General features: G+C 40.2%; 1 protein-coding gene across 4 annotated transcripts in view; it reads left to right on the top strand.

Annotated features, from left to right (window-relative positions):
- The window catches only part of KCNMB2 (potassium calcium-activated channel subfamily M regulatory beta subunit 2), a 287,468-nt gene that overhangs the window by 16,423 nt on the left and 244,922 nt on the right, over positions 1-26,123 (top strand). Inside the window, exon 1 of one of the 4 annotated variants that reach the window (XM_043473688.1) lies at positions 17,303-17,408. The exons of 2 other annotated variants lie outside the window; for them this stretch is intronic. The gene's annotated coding sequence lies outside the window, so the exon portion shown is untranslated. Of the gene's footprint in view, positions 1-17,302; positions 17,409-26,123 lie in introns of those variants that run through there. One more of the 4 variants, XM_043473687.1, reaches the window with a different exon arrangement.

Below are 26,123 nucleotides of genomic sequence, written 5' to 3'. Positions count from 1 at the left end.
CAGTTTCCCCTTCCATAAAACAGGGCCATAATACACCTAAAGGTTTTGTGTAAGTTACATAGCATCACGATGCAAGGGAGCTAGCACAGTACCACACTCAGTGGCCTCTCAAGAAATGGCCCCTCTTGCTTTTATTAACGTGGGAGTAAGTCATCATGTCAAATATTACAGAGTTCAAAGAGGAAGAAGGGCTTTGGATTCTGTGATTTGAGATTGTGAAGTAGGAGATCATTTTCCAAAACAAAGGTAAAGCATTAAAATCAGTTTCAATGGCATTAGAAGACTGAGCAGATGGTAAGGAAGCAGACCATTCTTTAAAGGAAATTTTCCCCCCAAAGGAAAGCAAGAGTGAGAGCAGCTGACAAAGAGCCAATGAGGACATAGGCTCTTTCTTTTGACAGGCTGGCCATGAGGGCCTCTTGGTAGTTGATGAACTAGCATCTTATCTTAATTTGCAGGGTACATGTTGAATTCACACTGAATTCATCTCCTAGAAGTCCTATAACTCTGGCAGTGGGCATTATCACTCTCGTTTTAAGACAGGGAAACTGAAGTCCAAAGACCGAAAGTCCTGCCCCAAGTCCCATAGCAAATAATGGCAGACCCAGCATTCTAGCCAGTTCCTCTAACACCCGGGCCACATTGCCTGCCTAAATATGGACCTATCACCTCTGCCTCTGGAGCCTGTTTCACCAATCAGAGGCATTTCCAGAAGAGATTGGGAGACAATAACCATGGAGAAATATCAGCTCATTTTTGATATGGTCACTGCTAACAAGACCTTAAAAATGTCCACAATGATACACACCATTTATGGAGCACTTTGTAGATAGCAGGCCCTTTACACAACATCGACTGTAGCTTGTGAGCCCATAGCAAGTCAAGGCATTGTGCTAAGCATTTGACACACATTCTCAAGCATACATCAGAACAGCCCCGGGAAATGAGTGCTCATAGTATTCCATTTTATGCTTGAGAAAAGTGAGGCTCAGAGAGCGGAGGGCTTGCCCAAGGCAATACAACTTATAAATAGCAAAGCTGAGGTTCAAGATGAATCAGTCTGTCTCCCAAATTTTCAGGCATTTTATTTAACATCCACTGGCCATTTGACACATTTGCTACCCTGGTGCCGACGTGCACAAGCTCCCGTGTGCAGGACGGACTGTGAGGTAGCAAGAAGACCATGCCCAGGGTTCAAGGAAAACAGAGGGAAGCACAGGACTCGTGCACAAAGGTCTTGCTAGCAGCTGACCCAGGCAATCTGCTTTCCTGTGGATTAACATCTATCTCTGCTCCCTCCTTACCCACTAAGTAAACCCCTAATGCATGCTGCTGGCCCTCAGCCAGATGCTGAGCAAGGTTTACAGATATGATTCTAAATGGTAACTGTCGAGGAAAGATTTAGCAGCACTTGCACCACCAGCTTCTACACTGAGAAGTAGAAAAAAAAAAAAAGGAAAGTTAAGTAAAGGAGTGAAATGATTCATAACAGATTTCACATTTTTTTTAACATATCATCAAATTGTTTTTCTATTTTTTCCTTAATCTTATCTTTGGAATAACAAAACCAAAAAAATAATTCTATTCTTCTGCCAACCAACCTCCAAGCTAATTCAGGTTGACAACCCATTTCAGATAAAATATAAATTATGCCCCAATTCTCTTTACCTAATACTTTTCATAACCTAATACATATCAGTGGCATCATAAGCTTTATTTCCTTCCCATCCCATTTTCCCAAAATTGACCTTGATCTTAGTGTAGTGCATGAGCTGCTTCCCTATAAAATTACCTTTCCTCAGTCTAAGTAGAATTTGGATCACAGGTCCTTCCACTTCTATTGTTGTTTTTATAACTGTTTTACTTAAGCAACTATAATAATTATCCTTGCTTTTCCTTAAATCATAGAAATCTAAACACTCTATTATCCTGAAATTATTATAATTTGTATTCAAAAGTAATGATCTAATAAGCTATACATTTTAAGCCTCAGAAGTCTGCTGGATTTGTGAATAAATACCACAGTCAATTCTAACAGCACCCTTGGTACTGTTTAGATTTCTTCCTTCTTTGCTAGATAGTACAGTTTGATGTTATCTGTATTTCAAAGGCATATTAAGAGCTAAGGATTTCTTACTGGTATCTCTTCAATAAAGATTAACAAGAAAAAAAAAAAAACTACCTTATGCCGAAGTGTTCTCTTAGCTGGATTTTTATCGCTGCTTGTCAACAAATTTCCTCTAAAACGATATCAAATTAATTCATATTCACAAAAGCGAATCAATTTTAATAAAACATTAAAATGAAATTCAAACTGAACCTTCACCTGAAACATGAACTTCTAAATTGTTGTTCAACAAAAGTCAGTTATGATTTATGATAGATATATGAAATGTGAGGAAGAAAACAGATTTTCTTTATTATCCTACCTAAGTACCATCTGGCATCATGCTAAAAAAAATAAAAACCAAAAAATTTGATTCAGGGCTAGCCTTGGTCTGGATGGGTTTACAAGATTAGATGAAACATTTTTGAAAGACATACTAGATATTGTCCATCATAAATTTTTAAGGATGCCTGTTGAGAACAAAATTAAAAAGCAGATACACGACAAGTCACTTGAGTGAAAGAAATGAGGGGGAGTGTGCCCCAGAGACAGAAAGGGGCAGAGTATGGGGCTGAGGACAAGAAGGTCACCTAGCACTGGGCATTCATTGGCTGGTTAACTTCAGAGATTCTTACACCAGGGATTGTTCATATTGGCTTTCCTGAAAATAAACTCAAGAGATGGTAGGCAGAAAACAGAGAGTAGATAATTGAAAGAAATCATTGCAAAAGAACATCCCAGGACCAAACTATATTAGCAAAAAAAAAATTAAAATTAATAGCTAACATTTATTGACCAGACAGAATGTAAACCACAATCACAGAAAGCTAACCAATCTGATTAGTCTAACTCAATGAAACTTGTCTAACTCAATGAAACTATGAGCCATGCCATGTAGGGCCACCCAGGATGGATGGGTCACAGTAGAGAGTTCTGACAAAATGTGGTCCACTGGAGAAGGGAATGGCAAACCACTTCAGTATTCTTGCCTTGAGAACCCCATAAACAGTATGAAAAGGCCAAAAGATAGGACACTGAAAGATGAACTCCCCAGGTCAGTAGATGCCCAATATTGCTACTGGGCATATTGAGAAATATGCCCAGAAATAATGAAATTGAGAAATAACTCCAGAAAGAATGAAGAGATAGAGCCAAAGCAAAAACAATACCCAGTTGTGGATGTGACTGGTGATGGAAGTAAAGTCTGATGCTGTAAAGAGCAATATTGCATAGGAACCTGGAATGTTAGGTCCATGAATTAAGGCAAATTTGAAGTGATCAAACAGGAGGCAGCAAGAGTGAACATTGACGTTTTAGGAATTGATGAACTAAAATGGACTAGAATGGGTGAATTTAACCCAGATGACCATTGTATCTACTACTGTGGGCAAGAATCCCTTAGAATAAAGGGAGTAGCCATCATAGTAAGCAAAAGAGTCGAAAATGCAGTACTTCAACGCAATCTCAAAAATGACAGAATGATCTCTGTTCGTTTCCAAGGCAAACCATTCAATTTCACAGTAATCCAAGTTTATGCCCCAATCAATAATGCTGAAGAAGTTGAAGCTGAATGGTTCTATGAAGACATACAAGACCTTCTAGAACTAACACCCAAAAAAGATGTCCTTTTTTTTAATAGGGGACTGGAATGCAAAAGTAGGAATTCATGAAATACCTGGAGTAACAGGCCAATTTGGCCCCAGAGTACAGAATGAAGCAGGGCAAAGGCTAGAAGAGTTTTGCTGAGAGAACGCACTGGTTATTGCAAACACCCTTTTCCAACAATACAAAAGAAGACTCTACACATGGACATCACCAGATGGTCAATACCAAAATCAGATTGATTGTATTCTTTGCAGCCAAAGATGGAGAAGCTCAATGCAGTCAACAAAAATAAGACCGGGAGCTGACTGTGGCTCAGAACATGAACTCCATATTGCCAAATTCAGACTTAAATTGAAGAAAGTAGGGAAAACGACTAGACCATTCAGGTATGACCAAAATCAAATCCCTTATGATTATACAGTGGAAGTGACAAATAGATTCAAGGGATTAGATATTATAGAGAGAGTGCCTGAAGAACTATGGACAGAGGTTTGTGACACTATACAGGAGGCAGGGATCAAGACCATCCCCAGGAAAAAGAAATGCAGAAAGGCAAAATGGTTGTCTGAGAAGGACTTATAGATAGCTGAGAATAGAAGAGTAGTGAAAGGCAAAGGAGAAAAGGAAAGATATACCCGTTTGAATGCAGAGTTCCAAAAAATAGCAAGGAGAGATAAGAAAGACTTCCTGAGTGATCAATGCAAAGAAATAGAGGAAAGCAATAGAATGGGAAAGACTAGAGATCTCTTCAAGAAAATTAGAGGTACCAAGGGAATATTTCATGCAAAGATGGGCACAATAGAGGACAGAAATGGTATGGACCTAACAGAAGCTGAAAATATTAAGAAGAGGTGGCAAGAATACTCAGAAGAACTATACAAAAAAGATCTTCATGACCCAGATAATCACGATGGTGTGATCACTCAGCTAGAACCAGACATCCTGGAACGCCAAGTCAAGTGGGCCTTAGGAAGCATCACTACAAACAAAGCTAGTGCAGGTGATGGGATTCCAGTTGAGCTATTTCAAATCTTAAAAGATGATGCTGTGAAAGTGCTGTGCTCAATATGCCAGCAAATTTGTAAAACTCAGCAGTGGCCACAGGACTGGAAAAAGTCAGTTTTCATTCCAATCCCAAAGAAAGGCAATGCTAAAGATTGCTCAAACTACCACACAATTGCACTCATCTCACACACTAGCAAAGTAATGCTAAAAATTCTGCAAGCCCGGCTTCAATAGTATGTGATACGTGAACTTCTAGATGTTCAAGCTGGATTTAGAAAAGGCAGAGGAACCAGAGATCGAATAGCCAACATCTCTTGGATCATTGAAAAAGCAAGAGAGTTCCAAAAAAGCATCTACTTCTGCTTTATTGACTATGCCAAAGCCTTTGACTATGTGGAACACAACAAACTGTGGAAGATTCTTCAAGAGACAGGAATACCAGACCACCTGACCTGCCTCCTGAGAAATCTGTATGCAGGTCAAGAAGCAACATTTAGAACTGGACATAGAATAACAGAGTGGTTCCAAATCAGGAAAAGAGTAGATCAAGGCTGTATATTGTACATCACCCTGCTTCTTTGACTTATATGCAGAGTACATCATGAGAAATGTTGGACTGGATGAAGCACAAGCTGGAGTCAAGATTGCCAGGAGAAATATCAATAACCTCAGATATGCAGATGACACCACCCTTATGACAGAAAGCAAAGAAGAACTAAAGAGCCTCCTGATGAAACTGAAAGAGAGTGAAAAAGTTGGCTTAAAATTCAACATTCAGAAAACTAAGATCATGGCATCTGGTCCCATCACTTCATGTCAAATAGATGGGGAAACAATGGAAACAGTGACAGACTCTATTTTGGGGGGCCCCAAAATCACTGCAGGTGGTGACTACAGCCATGAAATTAAAAGATGCTTGCTCCTTGGAAGAAAAGTTATGACCAACCTAGACAGCATACTAAAAAGCAGAGACATTACTTTGCCAACAAAGGTCCGTCTAGACAAGGCAATGGTTTTTCCAGTGGTCATGTATGGATGCGAGAGTTGGACTATAAAGAAAGCTTAGCACCGAAGAATTGATGCTTTTGAACTGTGGTGTTGGAGAAGACTCTTGAGTCCCTTGGACTGCAAGGAGATCCAACCAGTCCATTCTAAAGGAAATCAATCCTGAATATTCATTGGAAGGACTGATGCCAACTGAATAATTGGCATTATTGGCTGAAATAATTGGCTGAAACTCCAATAATTTGGCCCCCTGATGGGAAGAACTGACTCATTTGAAAAGACCCTGATGCTGGGAATGATAGAAGGCAGGAGGAGAAGGGGACGATCGAGGATGAGATGGTTGGATGGCATCACCAACTCAATGGACATGAGTTTGAGTAGACTCTGGGAGTAAGTGATGGACAGGAAAGTCTGGTGTGCTGCAGTCCATGGGGTCACAAAGAGTTGGACACAACTGAGCGACTGAACTGAGCTGAACATATTGATTACTGATTTATGTGTCAGGCACCATGCTGCACCATATCATCTGATTCTGATGATAAACCTATGAATAGGTTTTCTTATCATCTCTATTTTTCAGAAAAACTGAGGCACAGAAAAATCCAGCAACTCACCCACAGATACAGAGTTAATGTGAATCAAGACTTTGATTCAATCTCAGATGATCCAACCCTGATTCCAAAGTCCTTACTCTTAATCAACATTTCCAAGAAATTAAAAAAAAAAACTGTATTTAAAATAATAACTTTCAGATGTTACAGTTATAAGTAAATTTGAATGAATTTCAAATAAAGATTCAAAACAAATACTTATTAGATTTAAATCTTGAAACTGCAAAGCACTATGCCTATTCCTCTTTTGTCATTGGAGAAAGTAACTTAAAATCACAGTGAGACTTAGAGAGTACATAAGCAATTTATATTTAAAGAAAAAAATGTTTGTTCTCTCATCAGAATCACATAAAATCATAATTAGAAAAATCTAATCACCTAAAATCATAATAGAAAAGACATTAAAAAAAAAAAAGACTTTTTCTCTGATATAGAAAAAGTCACCCAATGGTAAATCAATTTAATTGCATCCTTTTTTCACAATTATTGGACCCCTTTCATGACAATGCACTTATGCTTTTGCTTCTCTTTTAAAAAACTCGAATTCACACTACTTCTATTAAATTAGTATAATTTAAATTCAGAATCAGTAGCCTAGTAAGATACTAAAATGGATAAAAAGATTAGAACATGCTTTTCTGACCTCAAGTTGTAAGCAAAATAGTATTGATTACCACTAAGAAAAAGTACTATCTGTGTTACCAAAAGCATATGGGTGTTGTGTAAGGACATAGGTCCCTAAACATGACTTTATCATGGGAGGTCATAGGAAGGTCAAGGGAGGACTTCACAAGGTTGTCAAACAAATTCTTCCTCAATTGTTAGCTGGTAAGAATATATGACCAAGTCCAAAGTCCATGTTACCTTAACCTGGATTTCTCAAAGACAATGCTTTAGGATGAAAAGAGAGATGATATAAAGGGTGGACCTACAGACTCCAGGAGCTGGCAGATTAGAAGAGTGTCCTCACTCACTCCAACTGAAAGCCCCCACACTACCTCCTGCTCAGGTTGACTTTAGAGTCAATTGGAAAGCTGCAAGAATAATGAGAGTCCAGAGGAAGAATGCACAGAACATTTTTACTGTTTTTCAGCAATAAAACAGCTCTTCACCATCCACAAAACTTTCCCTACCAAAGGGTCTGCTTCCCTGTCTATCAACTACCCATGTGTAAGATCAAATGATATGATTTAATCTAATGGAATCTAACAGGGTTATGAACTTAAGATTTTTTATCTTTTTTTAAACCTCTTGGCCACACTGTATAGCATGTGGGACCTTAGTTCCCCCCTGACATCAACAAGTGCCCCTGCATTTGCAGCTCAGAATCCTGGCCAATGGACCACCAGCAGAGTCCCACGAGCATGAGCTTTTTCATCTGGATTTGGCCTCTGCTCTTCCGTTACTAGCTGTGTCACCTTGGGGAAGTCACTTCATGTTTTCAGTACCAGTTTCTGAATCTATAAAATGGATTCTCATAATACTGACGTTGTAGGGTCTGGGGAAGTTTGCACAAAATAACGCATATAAAATATGTGCTGGTATGATGGGTGATCAATCCAACTTGTCAGGATTGTAAATGTATCACTTATTTTCATGAAGACCTGTTTCACCATTACACTTAATGGGCATAACCATCTCCAATGTATTATAGTTGTGGGGTGTTCATGTATGTGTGTTATGAAGTATAGTTAACTTACAATGTTGTGTTAATAGCTGCTACACAGCAAAGTGATTCAGATACACCACACACAGTCACACACACACATATATATGTGCTGTACATAGTTGCTTAGATATGTCCAACTCTTTGTGACCCGATGGACTGTAGCCAGTCTGGTTACTCTGTCCATGGGGATTCTCCAGGCAAGAATACTGGAGTGGGTTGCCATGCCCTCCTCCGGGGGATCTTCTCAACCCAGGGATTGAACCCAGTTCTCCTGCATTGCAGGCAGATTCTTACCATCTGAGCCACGAGGGAAGCCCAAGAATACTGGAGTGGGTAGCCTATATCCTTTCTCCAGGGGATCTTTCTGATCCAGGAATCGAACAGGGGTCTCCTGCATTGCAGGTGGATATATATATTACCTTTCTTTTTTATATTCTTTTCCATTATGCTTTATCACAGGATATTGAATATAGCTCCCTCTACTATACAGTAGGACCTTGTTGTTTACCCATTCTACATTTAATAGTTTGCATCTGCTACTCCCCAACTCCTTCTCAATCCCTCTCCCAACCTCTCTCCCCCTCTTGTCAACTAGAAGTCTGGTCTCTATATCTGTGAGTCTGTTTCTGTTTCTTATACACTTTCATTGGTGTCATATTTTAGATTCCATATATAAGTAATATCATATGATATTTTTCTCTTTCTGACTTACTTCACTTAGTATGATAACCTCTAGTACCGTCCATGTTACTGCAAATGACATTATTTCATTCTTTTTTATAGCTGAGTAGCCACATTGTGTTTATCCATTCATCTACTGATGTTTAGATTGTTTCCATATCTTGACTATTGTGAATAGTGCTGAAATGAATATAAGAGTGCGTGTATTTTTTTGAATTATAGTTTTGTCTGGATATATGCCCGGGAGTGGGATTTCTGAATTGTATGGTAATTCTAGTTTTAGTTTTTTGAGGAACCTTCATACTGTTTTCTATAGTATACTGGCTATGCCAGCTTTATGTGTGTGTATTTTTGTTTACTCAGACACATTGTCTCTTTTTCTTAATACTAACTCTATCCAGAAGAAAAAAAAAAGAAAGAAAGAATATGGTCTCTGAGATCAAGGGGTTTGCAATTAAGTAATGAAAATTGTATACGTGATAATACATCAAAAAGTAGAATTGCCAAATCTCGTACAAGACCCATGAAGTGCTTTGGGACCACTAAGAAGGAGAATGTGAATTCTGACTGTTTGGAATGACTATGATATGCTATACCATAGAAGATTGAAGATTTTACCTTTGGCCTAAAACAAGGGTTTGAATAAAAATTAGCAGTGAAAAGTAAAAAATAGATGTCCTAAAAATTAAAAAGTTGAAAATAGACACAACTGGGGGGTTCAAGGGATATAGGGAATAAATAGAGAAAACTGACAGATAACCAGAATTTTAAAACCCAGGAAATGGCAGAGTTGGGCAGAGTTCCTTGGGGGATCACAGAGAAGGAGTGGAACTGGTAGAAGATGGCCCTATAGAACATTTTGAGTTGAGACAGAGAAAGGATGTCCAGATGAGACTGTCTCCCTGTGAGGGTAACTTGCTCCTCAGGAGCAGGATGTAAATTTCAGAGCCATTTTTCATGGATGTGATCACTTAAACTTAAGCAATCACTTAGCTAGAGAGAACAAATCAGGAATTTAAGAACAACTAGAATAAATCTGTGAGAAATGGCTAGTCCTTTTGGACTCACAGATCCAATATTAAAATGTTGGGGGAATGTGTAATTTCCTTGGCTCTGTCTCATCGCAGCAAAAATTTGAAGTGACGGACAGACCAATGTTATAGCTCAGTTTTATTAGGAAAAACAAAGGATAGTACACCCTCAAGGTGTGGGCGCAGACTGACCCAAAACACACTAAGAGAAGAGAAGCCCACAGCTCAATTTTGGCTCCTCTTTTTATGTTTTTTCTCCTCCCCCTGAACCTGCTCTATGTAAACTGGGCTAGCCAGGAGGGCTGCTTGTTTTGCCTGAGGTCCTCACCCCAGTCCTTGGACCTTCCTTTGTTCTATTTTCATGGGCTTTTCTCTTCTTCGTCTCTTAGCCACCGCCATTTTGGACTTCTTTTTCCTATTCTACCTACCTAACATTCCCCCCTCAAGGGATGGGAGGCCCAATGGAATTGGCTACTTCCTGCTGAACTGGGATGGCAAGGGGCATTGGCCCTCCCCCTCTTGCTAGTCTCAAGCCTGAGTCCTTATTGTGGTGTCCATCTAAAGGTGAGTGATATTTTCTGTGGTCAGTTGTAGCTTTATACAGCCTTGTCGACCTGGGCAGAAACAAAATGGGTTAGACAATTGATAATACATGGAGCAATTATAAGCAGCATCAATGTGGTGATAACAGGGATTAGTAGGGGCATTAGCCAACTCCAAATGGCCCATAGCCAGGAGAAGGATCCCCCAAAGACAGACTGTAGCTACCCTGAGAACTCTCCAGCTCATTCTTTGAGATCCAGTAGGACCTGAGTGTTTTTCTTGAGGACTGTGAGGGCCTTCTCCCCTAAATGAGTGGTGGCCTGTAAGGAGCTAACCAACTTCCATTGGAGGTTCCTGGGCAGAAAAAGGAGTCCCTCCTTTTGAAACCAACCCTTATTACCTTCTTGAAAGCCCTCACTCTTAGCTTTAAGAGTCTCACCTTCAGTAAATGAAGGAGTTTCTGGCAAATTAGTCTGTGGGACTAAGGTGGCAACCCCTATTAGGTCATTGTTCTGTAGTGCTGCTCTCTTAGCTGCCAAGTGGCTGCTTGGTTCCCTCGTGCCACTTCTCTGCCCCCTTTTTGGTGTCCTTTACAATGGGAGACTGAAACCTCAGTTGGCAGATGAACTGCCTCCAAGAGCCTAAGGATTTGATCACCATATTTGATTGGGGGCCCTCGGGTGGTCAATGGCCTCTTTCCAAATAGCAGCATGTACAAGTAGCACCAGAAAGGCATACTTGGAGCCAGTGTAAATGGCTATTCTTTTTCCTTTTCCCAGGTCTAGAGCTCAAGTCAGGACTACGAGCTCAGCCAATTGGGCTGAAGTACCTGGTGGCAAAGGTTTAGCCTCTGTGGTCTCAGAATTGGAGACTACTGCATATCCAGCTCTTCTTTTTCCATCCAAGACAAAGCTGCTTTCATCAGTGTACCAGATTCCCTCAGGATTGGTCAGAGGATCTTCTGACAATCCTTGGGGTTTTGTCCAGTGGTCCAAAGTTTCTAGGCAAGAGTGAAAGGGGAGGGAGCCCTGGATGTAGGCAGGAGGGTAGCTGGGTTAAGAACCTCACAAGGTGATGTAGTCAGGCCAGGATTATCCATCAGCACTACTTGATATCTGAGGATCCTTTGATCAGATATCCATAAATGGCCTCTCCCATTCAGGTTGTTTCACTTGGTGGCTGGTAAAAATAGTTTGCCCCCAAGAGAGAGTTTTAAAGCATCTTCTATCAGGTCTGCAATAGCTGCAAGATTTCAAAGGCAGGGAAAGATCTCATCCCAATAAGGGAGTTGGACACTCAGGGACCACCCAAAACTGATGGGAAAATATCTGTCCATCTTAGCAATGAAGAAGTGCTCAGGTGAATCTTCTGTAATTATTTTTCCTGTAGCACCCAAAATGGTACAAGTTTGGGAGTAGAAGGCTCTGGAGTAGGAGGTTAGGACAGAGTAGGTAGCCCCTGTGTCAACCAAGAAATTCTCGGACCTACCTGCCACACCCAGTTGCACCCTTGGCTCCAGACCCATGATGGTTATCTGTCACAGGTGGGCTGGCTGGAGCAGGTGACTTCAGTCAGTCCTGTTGAACCATGGTGAAGGAAGGCTTGGCACTTGACCTTGAGGTTCTTGGGTCCCAAAGGCAGAGTGCCACCCAGTGTGCCAATTGATAGTATTTGTAGCAAGCCATTTTAGAAGACTTGTCACGGTTTGAACACTCTTTGGCCCAATGTCTCACCTGCCTACAGATTAGGCATTTGCCTCCTGCCTTGTCCTTTAAAGACTCGAGGTTTGCCATAGGGCTTCCTTGGAGGGCAGCCAGCATATAGGCATGACTTGTCTCTTTCCTTCTCTCCCTGTCCTGGGTGTTGGCCTTCCTCTCCTGTTCTCTGTTATAAAAGATATTGGTGGCTGTCTGGACCATCTCATCTAAAGAGGCAGCAGGGTCTTGCTGTAACTTTATTTATTTATTTATTTTTATGGTCTTGCTGCTGGAGCTGTTGTAACTTTATCCTGATGTCTGATGCATATTGGGACGGGAATTTGTCCTTTAAAATCACCTGTCCCTCAGTGATTGGAGTCTAAATCCAGATTGGTAAACTTTTGGAGGGGCTCTTTTAGCCTTTCCAGAAAAGCAATGGGGTTCTCATTGGACTCCTGAGTTATTACTGAGACTGGGCACAGTTCCACAATTAATAGGCTTCCTTTTATTTTTATGGGTGGACTTCCTTAGGGGTGAGTTTTTCTGAAGCTTATCCTACCCAGTACTGTTGCAACCTGAGAACCAGGCATCCTCGGATCAGCATACAGATCCCCAGGCAGATTGAGTCATGACAACCTCCTGGAGATCGAATCCCTAGGCAGGTCAAGGCAGGTTGACCTCTTGGGACCCCCAGACTGGAGTTGGGCATCGCCAAGATCTCCAGTGTGACCAATGCTGGGTAGGATTAAGGAGTTGTAATTTTAACTAATTGCTGGTTTGTCCACCAGGATGAGAATAGATATCATGATGTAAAGCAATCTAAGCCTGTGCCCTGAGACTGGGAACCTGGTGAAACAGCCGTAAGCCTTATCCTCTTATTGTTCTGAGGGAATATAAGTCACTGATTTCCTCCCCTAGTCCTCCATAAGAGCAGTTTAGGTTGTTTCTAATGGTAAACGTTTCATTTTTACCTAAAGATCCACTTTACCTAAAGTAAAGTGACCCATTTTACCTAAAGATCCACTTTATGTAGTAACAGAAATAATGACAAAGGAGTGGGTTGTCTGGTCCTGTTAGGGACATTAAGAGTATTTTAATAATAAGTGGGGTGGAGCAATGTTGCCTACAAGGGGGCAGGGTCCTGGTTGTAGCAGTTAGTAAGTGGCTTAAATACAAATTGTTAAGAGGCAACAAACCAGATGTTCCATAAAAGCAGAGTGGAGATTTGATCTGGGGGTATGTTTGCAACTTTAGGAGATGGCTGGTGATGGTTTGGGCCCAAACGGCCTGCAGGGCTAACTCCCAAAGTGGTAAACATTATCCCTGGAAGCCCAATTGCCCTTGAAGGGATGCCACCAACAGATGAACTTCTAGTAGGCATTGTGTGCCTGTCACCTGCCCTAGCGGGTTCACTGAGAGATGCTGTTGTTGCACTTGTAGGAAATATGGAAGATGAGGCCTAAATATTTGCAGGGATTGGCTATTTTACAGTATTTCTCTCCCAAGGGCCAGCTATTTTCTGATTGTCCCTCCAGAAGATTGTAGAGGCAACATTGTGGGCCTGGGCAGGGCTCAGGAGAAGAGTATGAAACAGGAGGGAAGGGGGCAGGGCACAACTTTTGAAAGAATGACATAGCCCAAGGGCATAACATAAACCTGTTAATATCAAATGGGGTCCAAGATGACATGTCAAATTCAACTAACCCTTGTTCTTCAATCTGCAAGATAAATGACACACCCAGAGGCACCAGGACAGTTCCAAGGCACTGTCAAACAACTGAGGAATGGGTGGTTCCCCAGTTGTTGGAATGATCCTCCCACTCATTAGCATATGAAATCACCCAGCCCCCAAATAATCACATCACATTCCATGGTCACTCCCCTCTGTGATGGCCCACACTCTTGGAGTGCGTGTCTCTCTGAATCCGAACAAATCCACCTCTTACCTATTGCTGTACTCTCACTGAATTTTTTCCAATGAGACATCAAGAACCTGAGCTCCATTAGGTCCTGAAACCAGGCACCGTGTGTTTTGGCCAGGCTCAAGCCCCAGGAGAGAGGAGCTGAAGGACTGAAGGAAAAAGCAGTGAGAAAAACATGCGATGAATCCCCTTCATAACCTGCCAGAAAATCTGCTAAATACCTGACCTGTGCTCACAGTTTTCATTGGCCTGATCCTTGGCACAAAGAAGATTAAGGACAGAAAAACCCCCACCTGCTTGGGCAACAGCTACTAAGTAGCTCCTGCCAAAGTCCCTCAATTGCACCCACTGCCACTCGCCTTTTCACGGGGGGTTAGAGGAAACAAGAAATGAGAGACTGTAAAGGAATTAAGATTTTGTTAGCCATACATCCTTTCAGCCATAGGGGTGAGGACTTCCTACCCCAACTGGAGGTCTTCTGGAATCTGAGAATGAGCCGCGTGAGCTTTCTGCCAAGTTTGTTTTTGCTGTCCTGGTTTCCAGCATGCTAGGTTTCTTGTCACTTCCACAGTGCTGGGTTTTCTTCACATTCAGCTTCCACCACGGGAGCTTTCACCAAGTTGGGCTTCTGCTGTGTTTGGCCTCCGCCTCGCGGGGGCTGAGCTGAGGTTGTTTGAACCAGGTTAAATATGAGTCACAGCAGCATATATGTCACAGGCGTGTGTAATTTCCTCAGTTCTGTCTTGCTGCAGCAAAAATTTGAAGCAACAGACTGACCAGTGTTATAGCTCAGTTTTATTAGGAAAAATAAAAGGATAGTACACCCTCGAGCAGTGAGGGTGGGCTGATCCAAAACACACAAAGAGAAGAGAAGCCCGTGGCTCAATTTTGGTTCCTCTTTTCATATGTGTTTTCTTCTCCCCCATGCCTGCCCTGTGTAAATTGGGCTAGCCAGGAGGGCTGCTTGTTTTACCTGAGGTGCTTACTCTAGTCCTTGGACCTTCCTTTGTTCTATTTTCATGGGCTTTTCCCCTCTTTGCCTTTTAGCCACCGCCATTTTGGACTCCTTTTTCCTATTCTAACTACCTAACAATAGGAATCTTTGGGGGCCTGGGGAAAGAAACCAAGAGTATGTGGATTCCCAGAATCCGACAGGAGAGAGAATTTCACAGAGGCTGTGATGATGGGGAATGTCATCCTGCAGAGAGCCTGGGGAGGATGAAGACATGTGGTAACCCCAGAGAAAGCCACATCAGGGCTGGTCTGGAGGGGAACTGTAGAGAGGGAAAACTAGGAGGGAGGACAATGCAGGGAAATAGTAAGCTTGAGGGACAAGGGAAGGTGTTTTATTAAGATAACAGAAGGCTGAGCACATTTGTGGATTGATGAGAAGGAGTCAGTAAAATGGATTAAAGTTGAAGAATAAACAAAGATTAATTAATATTCCAAGACCCCAGAGCCTTGGTTATCAACCCTTTCTGAATACCAGGCTCACCTAGGACCCTTAAAATAATGCTAATGTCTAGTTCTGATCTGCAGAGATTCTGATTAAATTGTTTTTGGGTAGGGCAGGCTCATCTATTATTAATTAGTTCTCCTGGGTAATTTTAATATATATTCAGGTGAGAGAACCACCGACTTATAAGAATTGGGCACTGGATTAAGGCCACAATAGATGGTCACTTTGGATGACAAAGTCACTCTTCTTCCTCTAATATTGGGGTAGGGAATAAAGAAAGGATGAATTAAGAGCAGAAGAAAGAATACTGAAAGAACTCATGATGCATGATTTCAATCTAAGAAAGGAGGTGAAATGCTTCATATTAGGGGGAAGGAGTAACATTGAGTCATAAAAGAAATTAAAATGTCCTGAACAACTACCAGGATTCCACCAGGAATAAATAAGGTAATTATCCATTTCCTGCTTCATTCTCTCCACCCTTATTTGTGAGCCAATCCCTGACATAGAAAAGGCATTACTGTCTTTCTGGTTCCTCTTCAGAAAAAGAGAAGAAAAAGAAAATATATAAACAGGAAAGATCTAGAAAACATTAAATTATAGAGCCTCAGCAAATGATGGCTCAGCAGTGAAGACTCCAACTGCCAACAGGAAAATCCCCTGGAGAAGGAAATGGCAACCTACTCCAGTAATCTTACCTGGGAAATCCCATGGACAGAAGAGCCTGGCAGCCTACGGTCCATGGGGTCACAAAAGAGTTGGACCCAGCTTAACAACTAAGCAATAACATTAAGCAAGAGGGAGAACATGTAAGTTGCAGACTCAGATCTCTGAAATTACTTTGATTTCATCCATCAAGGCATCTTGAGATCATTTCATTCAACTCCTCCCATGTCAATGATGAGTAAACTGAGATGCAGAGAGATTCTGTGATTCAACCAAAACAAATAACAAGGAAGTGCCACCAAGGCCCCTTGAAATAAAATCTTCTGATTCCCAGCCCGGTGCCCACCATTCCTGTACATACTCAGCCTCATGACCTCTGTGGTTGAGGTTCCAGTAAGCAAAATGGCAGTAGCTCCTCAGGGAGGATTAATAAGAAATCTGTAAATTGTTTTTAGCTCATTGCAAGGGAAAAAAAAGTTCAATTTCTTCTTTATTACTATTATTATGTGAACCAGATTGAACGGCTGCAGCTCTTAAGAGTTTCTTACGACAGTGTGAAGTTTCCCATTTTAACCCAAGCCAATTTTAAATTGCTTATAAAATACACAGATAACTGTAATAATTCAGTTGCCACATTCAGTACATCATATGAAATACAGTCAAAGGGAAAGAGGAAAACTTGCAAGCATAGAGAAGCAGCAAGACAGAGCCTGGAAAATTATAAAAAACAAACAAACAAAATAAACACACTCCAGGTAATTAAGAAAGAGCAGTGTGTGGTGACAAGATCAATGTGTCTCCTGCACTGCATAGCTGCAGTTCATGGACAGAGGCTTTCATCCCCTGAGCCCGGGTTTTATCTGGAAAGCAAGATGAATGAGCTATCTGTCAGATCCTTTCTATTTTTGACTGTCTGTATTTTAATTTTTGCCATAATACTCCACAAAAGTGTTCTGAAATAGTTTAAAACAAACTACATCGAGTATCTCATGGATCACAATTCCAGTTCTTTTTAAATTATAAATAAATGTATGTCTCAACTGCAGGTTTCTTATCTGTAAAGTAAAGGAGCCCTGGGTCAATAGTCTCCCCTCTCAGCTCTGTGCTCCCGTGGTCTTTTCACCACCGTCAGTTAGTTGCACCAGACCCAAGGTTAGTTGCTCTTTACCTGACATGGTTGATTGCTCTGTTACCTCCTCGCACATAGCCAGAGAGGGCACTGACCAATGAGTACTGTATTTTGGTACAAAGGTTCCCGGGCACCTTGCTCCTTTCCTATTTTTCTTCTAGCCTATTCAAGTGGTCAGTACACTCTTGGGTCTTCTGAGGAGCCCTGTGGGCAGGGTGAAAAGGACTGAGAGAAAGAAGAAAACATAGAGTGATATGACAGGGAGACAGGCACTACAGGTAAGCTGACTCTCCCAGAGAACTGTGTTATTTTTACATTCATCCGCTTGAATTAGTCAAGGAGTCGGTGGTGGTTGCTATTCTGAAAGAAGCTACAGTTAAAGAGAAAGGGACTGGTTTCAGTGTCTCAGAAATTGGCTAGAAGATGGAAAACTAGAGAATGTCATGTTTCCTGCCTCTGGAATTAACTGTGTATGACAGCAGACTTACAGTTGAGGGAGATGATAACCCATGGGAATGCCTCTTTCTCAGGGAAGGGATTTGCCTTCTCTCAGTTGGATTCAGGGTTGTTTCTTGATTCTTATGTGCATGAGAAATATTTTCAAAAATGGAGTGATGTTAATTCATAAGTTGCAGGTTTCAACTATAATAAACTCTCAGTCTTTCACATTCTCAATTATTTTACTGTCAGAATTTTCTTCCGTTCGATCAAATTTTCTGAAAGAATCTCTGTCTAGACAGGCAAACTGACTTGGAGAAAGAATACAAACATCTAGATGACTAGAAAAATATCTTAATGGGTGGCTGTAGGCAACAAGTCTTTGATCTTTACTAATATCAATTATTCAGTTATGTGTTTAGATCTCTAATTGGTTTTGCACACACAGAAATTTTCTCACACAAACATATGTAACAACAGTGTTATTTTATAGGAGACTTTCTTACTCTGAAAACTAGAGCACAGAATTTTAGTGATGAGAAAATATTAATATATATAAATTCAAACTGACAGCAATTCACGGATCCCTAATATTCCAATATGCTATGCTATATGTCACCCGCTTTGCAAAATGATTATTAATAGCCTGACTGCAAAGTTGCTTAAGAACTATTTCATTTCAAATTAGGCATAATTTTTTTTTCTTTTAGATTATACAGATGCATTGTTAAGGTCATTTTCCTTCCCTGTACTCAATTTATTTTCTTTGTTTAAAAAAAGAATATATATATATATATATATATATATATATAGAGAGAGAGAGAGAGAGAGAGAGAGAGAGACTATCTATATATACACACACAAAAAAAAAAAACTTGAAAGAAAGGGGGAGTAAAAAAAGAAAGAAAAGGGGGGGAGGAAGAAAAGAAAGGAAAAAAAGATTTGGCAAGTAATTAGCTCTTTTGATTATTTCACATCACCAGACAGAATACTTCAGGTCTTTCTAAAACCGATGTACTGTTTCTTTCAAATGCTTCACTCTGAGGGGCAGATTTCTTAGCAACAACTGAGAGTATTAGCGATAAGCCAGGGTGGAAACCCAAGTAATTGACAAGCAATCAGGATACCTTTGTCCGAGAACCCAAGATGAACAGGAAATGCTGACAGGCAAAGGGACAGAGACTTCTATCTGGAGGACATTTCTCACGAGACCAAATAATTCAAAATTAAACTGAAGATAATCCCCCAGTGAAGCGATTGCTATCCCAATTTTACCTTTAGGATTCTTCTCTGAAGCTTGAGATCACTGTGGTGGGCAAACAAGCTACTCTGAGCCATACAACAGAACTCAGTGGTCAGTCAATCAATAAAATGTAGATATTTCAGATCCAAAACCAAAGTTTTCTTCCCCTAAGTGTACTGAGAGAATTGGCTTTTCTCTTCTTCAAAGCACATTAGACTTAACTGATATAAAATCATAAGGGTTTTAAACATTAGGTAACATTTTTGAGCACTACAAGTCAGACATATGCTAAGTGATTGCTGTCTTGTCTTTTAACAGAATCTTTGAAATTACTCCATGAAGTGCTAGTTTGAATCCTCAGATAAGGACACTGCAACTTGACTAAAGTTGCCCAAGATACCACAGCTGGCAAATAGAGGAAAGTGAAAGTGAAGTCGGTCAGTGTGTCCGACTCTTTGCGACCCCATGGACTGTAGCCCACCAGGCTCCTCCGTCCATGGGATTCTCCGGGCAAGAATACTGGAGTGGGTTGCCATTTCCTTCTCCAGGGGATCTTCCCGACCCAGGGATCGAACCCAGGCCTCCTGCATTGCAGGCAGACGCTTTAACCTCTGAGCCACCAGGGAAGCCCGCCAGGGTGCAAACCTAACACTGCCTGACTTCAAAGTCCGTACTGTCGCCCATTACACCATCCCACTCCTTAGAGACAACACTGCCTTGTTTCCCAGATGTTCCTGGACACACAGAGGCCCACAATAGAATATTCTCTGAGGCTAAAAGTGCTGCCACATATTTCCTCTGAATTCCCAAAACTGTCAAGGATAATAAATACTAGGCACACAGTAGGCACTTGAAAAATGTTTCTTAAATTGAATTCACAAATGAAAACTCTATTCTCATGCTTTCTCCCCTCACTGTGCTATGAAACAGTATGAATTCATAAAATTTTAGTCATAAAGATAATGTTATTTGAAGAGGAACAAGATGGCATTATGAATAATAGATTTCAATCTATTAAGCACAGAGCTACAGCCACGGTTTAACAGGATAATGCAAGGATTATTATAAAATCTTAAGAGATTACTGTAAGTGGCACATGATCTCCTTTGCTATCAATAAACACAAAGCAATGCTGAGAACTAGGCTTTCTTGTTTATTTGTTTCATGTGAAAGCTCTATGGAGTGTGCAACTACACTAGAGTTGGAACAGCCAGCTTCCAGTTTCGGTTCCAAAACTCAGTGGCTCTTTGACACAAGCACAAAATTGATCCCTTTGAGCCTAAATCTCCTCATAGTTAAAAGTAGAGGTGGATCAGACTATATGATTTAGTTCCTCCTACTCTAACATGCCATCATTCTGTAATATTGCTGCATTAGATTCCAGTGTTAGCATACCTGGAAATGCCCACTTTGTAATTTTTTACCTTTTGCAAAAGGCTCTGTGGCAGGAGATCCAAAAGGCACTTTATGGCGCAACTCAGTAGGAAAAGAAATACAGCAGCCTTTTAGCCACAAAGCTGTGATGTAGCAGTGATAGTGTGTAGGTAAGGGGGCAGGAAATTCAGTTGTCTGATTTGGTATGTGTGTGTGTGTTTGTGTGAGTCACTCAGTCATATCCGACTCTTTGTGACTCCATGGACTGTAGGCCACCAGGCTCCTCTGTCCATGGAATTCTCCAGGCAAGAATACTGAATGGGTTGCCTTTCCCTTCCCCAGGGCATCTTTCTGACCCAGGTATCGAATCTGCATCTCATTATGTCTCCTGCACTGGCAAGCGGGTTCTTCACCACTAGCACTACCTGGAAAGCCCTCTGCTTCGGTATAGTCAAGGTCAAATCTCAAATAATATCACTAAGACTTAGCATACTTGGAATTAGTATAAATACAGTTTCTAGTATCATACATAACACAATTTTATAGGGAGACACCTGGGAAATACCAGTGATGCCTTCTATGCCTACCTCTCTGATCATTATCTTAACTAAAGTAACCTTTTTGAATCTGGGTTTCTCCATGAGAAAGAAGAGCTAGGGTGGTTAAGTTGCCTAGCTCTAGAACAAGGAGGATTACTGTGTTAGGAAAAAAATATGTTTGGATTTTGGTGATCACTTGATGCCTTCTATATGGAGTGGTTCCTGATAAATGAGGCTCTGCTGTTGACTGAGCAGATGACAGCCATGACCACTAGCATAGCTAGACCAGGGCTAAACTGCTCTGCATAATTAGGGGGAAAGACTGAGAAGCCCCCACAGAGAGGATTCTGGAAAGGAATCAGTAAAGCTAAGCGTTGGCACCAAAGAGGGGGTAAAGGGATAAAAAACCCAAGAAATAAAAGGCTAAGAAAAGAGACCTGGGCGAAAATGCCAGGCTTTATAAACTCTCTTGTGCCTCTAATTTTAAGATGTCGATAAAGTGTACACTCTTCCATAATGCTTTGGTGCAAATGAATTCTTTATTATGAAGGTGAAAATTATTAATAAAAATTATTAAGTCCAACTTCAGAGGCTATCTGGAGGAATGGCTGATGTATGACTTAAAAAAACATGCCAAGGATGTGTACTATTATCTATTGATGAATTCGCAATGTTGATAGCAACACAGAACAAAAGATCTCCTCAACTGAGCTGCAGCCATACTGCGTCTAGGTTCAGTTCTAGATAAGACATTTCAGCAGGGGTCTCAATCCTCTACAGGCCTTTAGAGGCCAAGTGCAGTGAAGCTGGGATTCAGACAATAGCTACTGATGGGGGCTTGGAGCTACAGAACGCATGCCTGTGGAAAGGCATTCACATTCCTTTTGCTTTTTATTTTTTGTTTAAAAACAAAAACAAATAAAAAAGACATTGTGCCAAGCAAAACACATCTGTGGACCAGAACCAGACAGCTTGCCTCTGAAAGAGTCATTATCAAATCAAAGGACATTCAGAGGAGAATGGTCAGGATATGAAATAACACACAATCATGCAGTATATGAAATAACTGAATAAACTGGATTCTTTAATTTGAAAAAAAGCAGCCCCTGGGGAACCTAGTGATTGTCATCAGAGTATTCAAAGACTGTACACAAAGCAAGTGTTTAAGTGTTTTATATTCCTTTAAGGTGCAGAACCGAAAAATAAGGGGCAACCATTAAGGATTAAATGAGCTAATATTTGTTAAGCCCTCAGAGCAGTGTCTGCACAGAGTTAGCACTGTACAGATATCTAAACGCACTTGGAAGTCAGAGTCGTTCAAGGTTTAAATGGGTTCTGCGATGGGTGATTGGAGGGTACCTCATGGGGTAGTTGGGGGACAATGTTCTGAAGAATAGAAAGGCCACTCACTCTTGGATACAGTGTCCAGACCTGGCTGGTTCTCTAAGGTAACCTGTAAATTTGGGTTCCATTGAATGGCCATCAAGTAAAGAAAGTGAAAGACATTCCTCCTACTGAATAGTCTTGCATCACATTTCCCTTCTCAGGTAAGACTCATCCCAGCTTTTACATGGTAACCAATTGAACCAATTGTACATTAAGTCCCCACAAAAAATAAAGTATAGGGGTGGTATATATAACCATAGAAAGTAAGAGTGGTCTCAATGGACATGTGGGGACTGTGGAAAGGAACTGTCAGAGTGCCCCCAGAGTCCTCCACCTAAGAACTGGCTGGTACAGGCACAGTGATGAAAAACGTCGGCACTTCACTTTTCTAAATCTCTCAGAGCCTCCCTTATAACTTTTTGTCAGATCAAGTTGATATTGGATCATTCAAAATACAAATCCTTTGTCAGACCAAGGTGATATTGGATCATTCAAAATACAAATCCATGTCTCAAGACTCCAAAACTATGGAAACTAAGAGTCACAACAATAGGACTAAGATGTCTACAAAGTGCTATACTTGTAAAATATTGAAATTCTGATTATGATGGGTACCATGTATCACAGAAGGATAATGACCAATATAAGGACAATAGTGTCCAGAACTAACTTAAGAAACTCAGTATTGATGTAGGTGTATATAATGAACTGCTGAGAACACTGTATGTAATCTGGGGGGGAGGGGGCAGGAACCGGCTCAAAATAATAATGGCTGCATTGTTGCTTTGTGTAAAGTGGAGACGTTGGAGAAGTAAAACACTGGAAATAAGGATTTATCAAGGACCCACTTTTGATCCAGTACCATGCTGGATGCTTCACAAGCATTACTTTATCTAATCTTCACATTAACCTTGAGAAAATGATAATTTGCCCCATGCTATACACAAGAAAATTAGAGCTCAACTTAATAAACTTGCCCAGCTCTGACACACTTTTGATGGTTTATAAATTGATAAAAACTCTTTAGAGAGTAATTCAGCAGAACTTATCAAAAGTTTTAAGGAGCAAAATTATTGCCTCAGCAATTCCATTTGTAGTCATGCATTCCTAAGAAAGACTTTCACAAGTGTGTAAGGGTATTATGTGCAGTTGTTTCCACTGCAGCATTATTTATAATATTGAAAATCTGGAGACAACCTAAAGGTTCTTCAGTAAAATAACCAGTATATGTGTATATTCTAGCATATTTGAAATCCAATAAAAATATTGAAACAGATGAAGTCAAAAGTAAAAATATAACATGTAGCAAATCAGCTTTTATTGATAGTATATATACTTCTGTATGTACATAATAAAAGACTTGGACTAGAACCTGCCAAGTGATTAATAGTAGTTATATCTAGAGAATAAAAGTGAGAAGCTGGAGTGGAAGAGACCACTTACTACCTTCGACTCTTCTGTATTATTTAAACTATTAAGCAAACATGTGCTGTCCCATTTGAAAAAAACAAAAAAGATGGAAAGTCATACTGAACGTAAGATCACACAGTCACTAGCAGTCACAGCACTTCCTCCAGGATCTACTTCTATGTTTACAGTTTGGGAATTCTCCCCTCATGAATTGTGTATATGCTATCTAGGACAGCAAATGGGGTAAAGTAAAACTACTTGAGGGAGAAGGCAAAAACTTCCCAAGGAAAATCAATTAAAGCATGGACAGAGGCCATGGCAGCCACCATAAACACATTTTCCTGCCAAAAAAATGAATACACATCTCTAAACATGAAGCTTTATACAAAACAGTGCTGTGTCACATGAGTTTGTTTTCCCAAGACTGCAGCTCTTTATAGCATTTCCAACTGTTAAATCACCCCAGCAGGCATGACCAGGTCCACGTAGTTGTCACTAGTTACCCCACTTCCATGTACTCTATTTATCAAGTGTTTATATCTCCAAATTGAAACCTTTAGCATCTCCTCTGGCTTTTCTCAGAGAGTATCGTGCTGAAATTCAGGATTCTAATAAAACACATTGTCAAGGCTGGCAGAAGAGTTAACTTTTTAGAAATACTACAATATTTAACAACACTGATGATTATAATCATTAATGAGGTACAGAACCCTGGAACAAGGCAAACTGGACAGAGCAGAACATTAGCATAAGAAGCTAAAAGATATTCCCAAAGTTCCAAGAATAGTGAGAGTGGATTAAACAATGTAATAATGAATTATCACTTCAAAGCAGGGTGGACACTTACTGGCAGGGAATATCATGACGCTAAATTGAAGCATCCAAAGACTGTCCAACTAGATGCCCTTTAAGGGTCTCCCTTCCCTTATGTGCATTTCCCCTAAAACATCCAAATAATAATACACTGAGTCTCGCAATATTGCTTGGGTGAAGATATTTCAGCAAAACATAATTTACTAAGGATACATTTACAATTCAAACTTTTCAAAAAGTTGTCAAGCAGCTTTGGGCTTTAAAATGTGTATTCATATTCTACAGATTAACCACCTAATGGCTCCAAAGGAACAATTACAGCAAAACACATTGGTGTTAGGATAATTGAGAAGCATTCATTTAAAGATAAACTTTCTACCTTTTGTAGCTCTAGGTACTAAGGATACATAATAATATATAATCATATGAATTAATGAGATGCTTTCATATCTTTCAGCACTTAACAAAGTAGTTAAATCATTTCCCAAGCAGAACATGGTGACTCTATCGAAAGTGTCCTTGGCGTATCATTTTGTTCTGGGTTTTTTCAGTCCCATATTTACCCTTGCCAATATTTGTTCCAAGGCAAAAAGGCTTGTGTGAGTAGAGTTCCTGAGTGTCCATATATGTGAATATAAATACATATAATATATATGTAATATGTCTAAGTACCTCACTTATCATCTGTTTGAAATTTACCTGAAATCTAGAAAATAAGGGGCCAAAGTCCTGAATAACCAACAGAAATGTCTAAAATGAGGATTAAGTAGACCACATGTGTAACACATCTGGTGCTTTATAGAAGATATTCAATAAATAATCACTATATTATAGTCAGCATCATTGCCTCCACATGGCTTCAAAAAGGACCTGAAATAACTTATCCTAGAAAACCTACTTAGATTTAAAGCAGCTAAAAAGCAATCTACTGAAATGGAGGATACATTTTGCTATAGCTCGGCCTACTTACAAGAGCAAAGTTGCAGTTAACATTCTGACAAGGGGGAAAATATTGAGGAAACTGTAAAAGGCAGATATAGTTCAAAAGAAAGAGCAATATAAATCTATTTGCACCAAAACAAATGGTTTGGAGTAATTGAAGCCAGGGAGAGCATCATTTGATCTTTGCAAAGCACTTGCTTTATGTTCTTAATGATGATACTATGGAATAGCAGCCATGGACTCAGATAGAGCTGAGCTTAAGTCCAAGCTCCACCTCCACATCTGTGATCTTGGCTGTTACTTAACCATCCTGATCCTCAATTTACTCCTCTCTTAAATGAGGTTCATAGTATATCTCTTCCCTCAAAGAAGCAGCTCTAAATGAAAGGTTTTACGTAAATGGCTAACACAGAGACCACCACACGGAATCCACTTAATGGCTAAATAGCAGCTTTATTATTATAAGAATGCTTTGCTTAAGAAAATATGGAAACAGAGAATGCATTTTAAAGGAACTTTCCTACACTGTTGATGGGAATGTAAACTGGTACAGTTACTATGGAAAACAGTATGGAGGTTCCTTAAAAAAAACTAAAAATAGAGTTACCAAATGATCCTTCATACCCACTCCTGGGTGTATATCCTGATAAAACTCTAATTCAAAAAGATACAAGGACCCCAGTCTTCATAGTAGCACTATTTACAACAGTCAAGACATATATATAAAATAGAATATTACTCAGCCATAAAAAGGAATGAAATAATTCCATTTGCAAAAACATGGATGGACCTAGAGATTTTTACATTAAGTGAAGTAAGTCAGACAAATACAAACTATCACATGATAT

The sequence above is a fragment of the Cervus canadensis genome, chromosome 7, assembly GCF_019320065.1.
Source record: "Cervus canadensis isolate Bull #8, Minnesota chromosome 7, ASM1932006v1, whole genome shotgun sequence".
NCBI lineage: Eukaryota > Metazoa > Chordata > Mammalia > Artiodactyla > Cervidae > Cervus > Cervus canadensis.
This window is presented reverse-complemented; position numbering and strand designations above follow the sequence as displayed.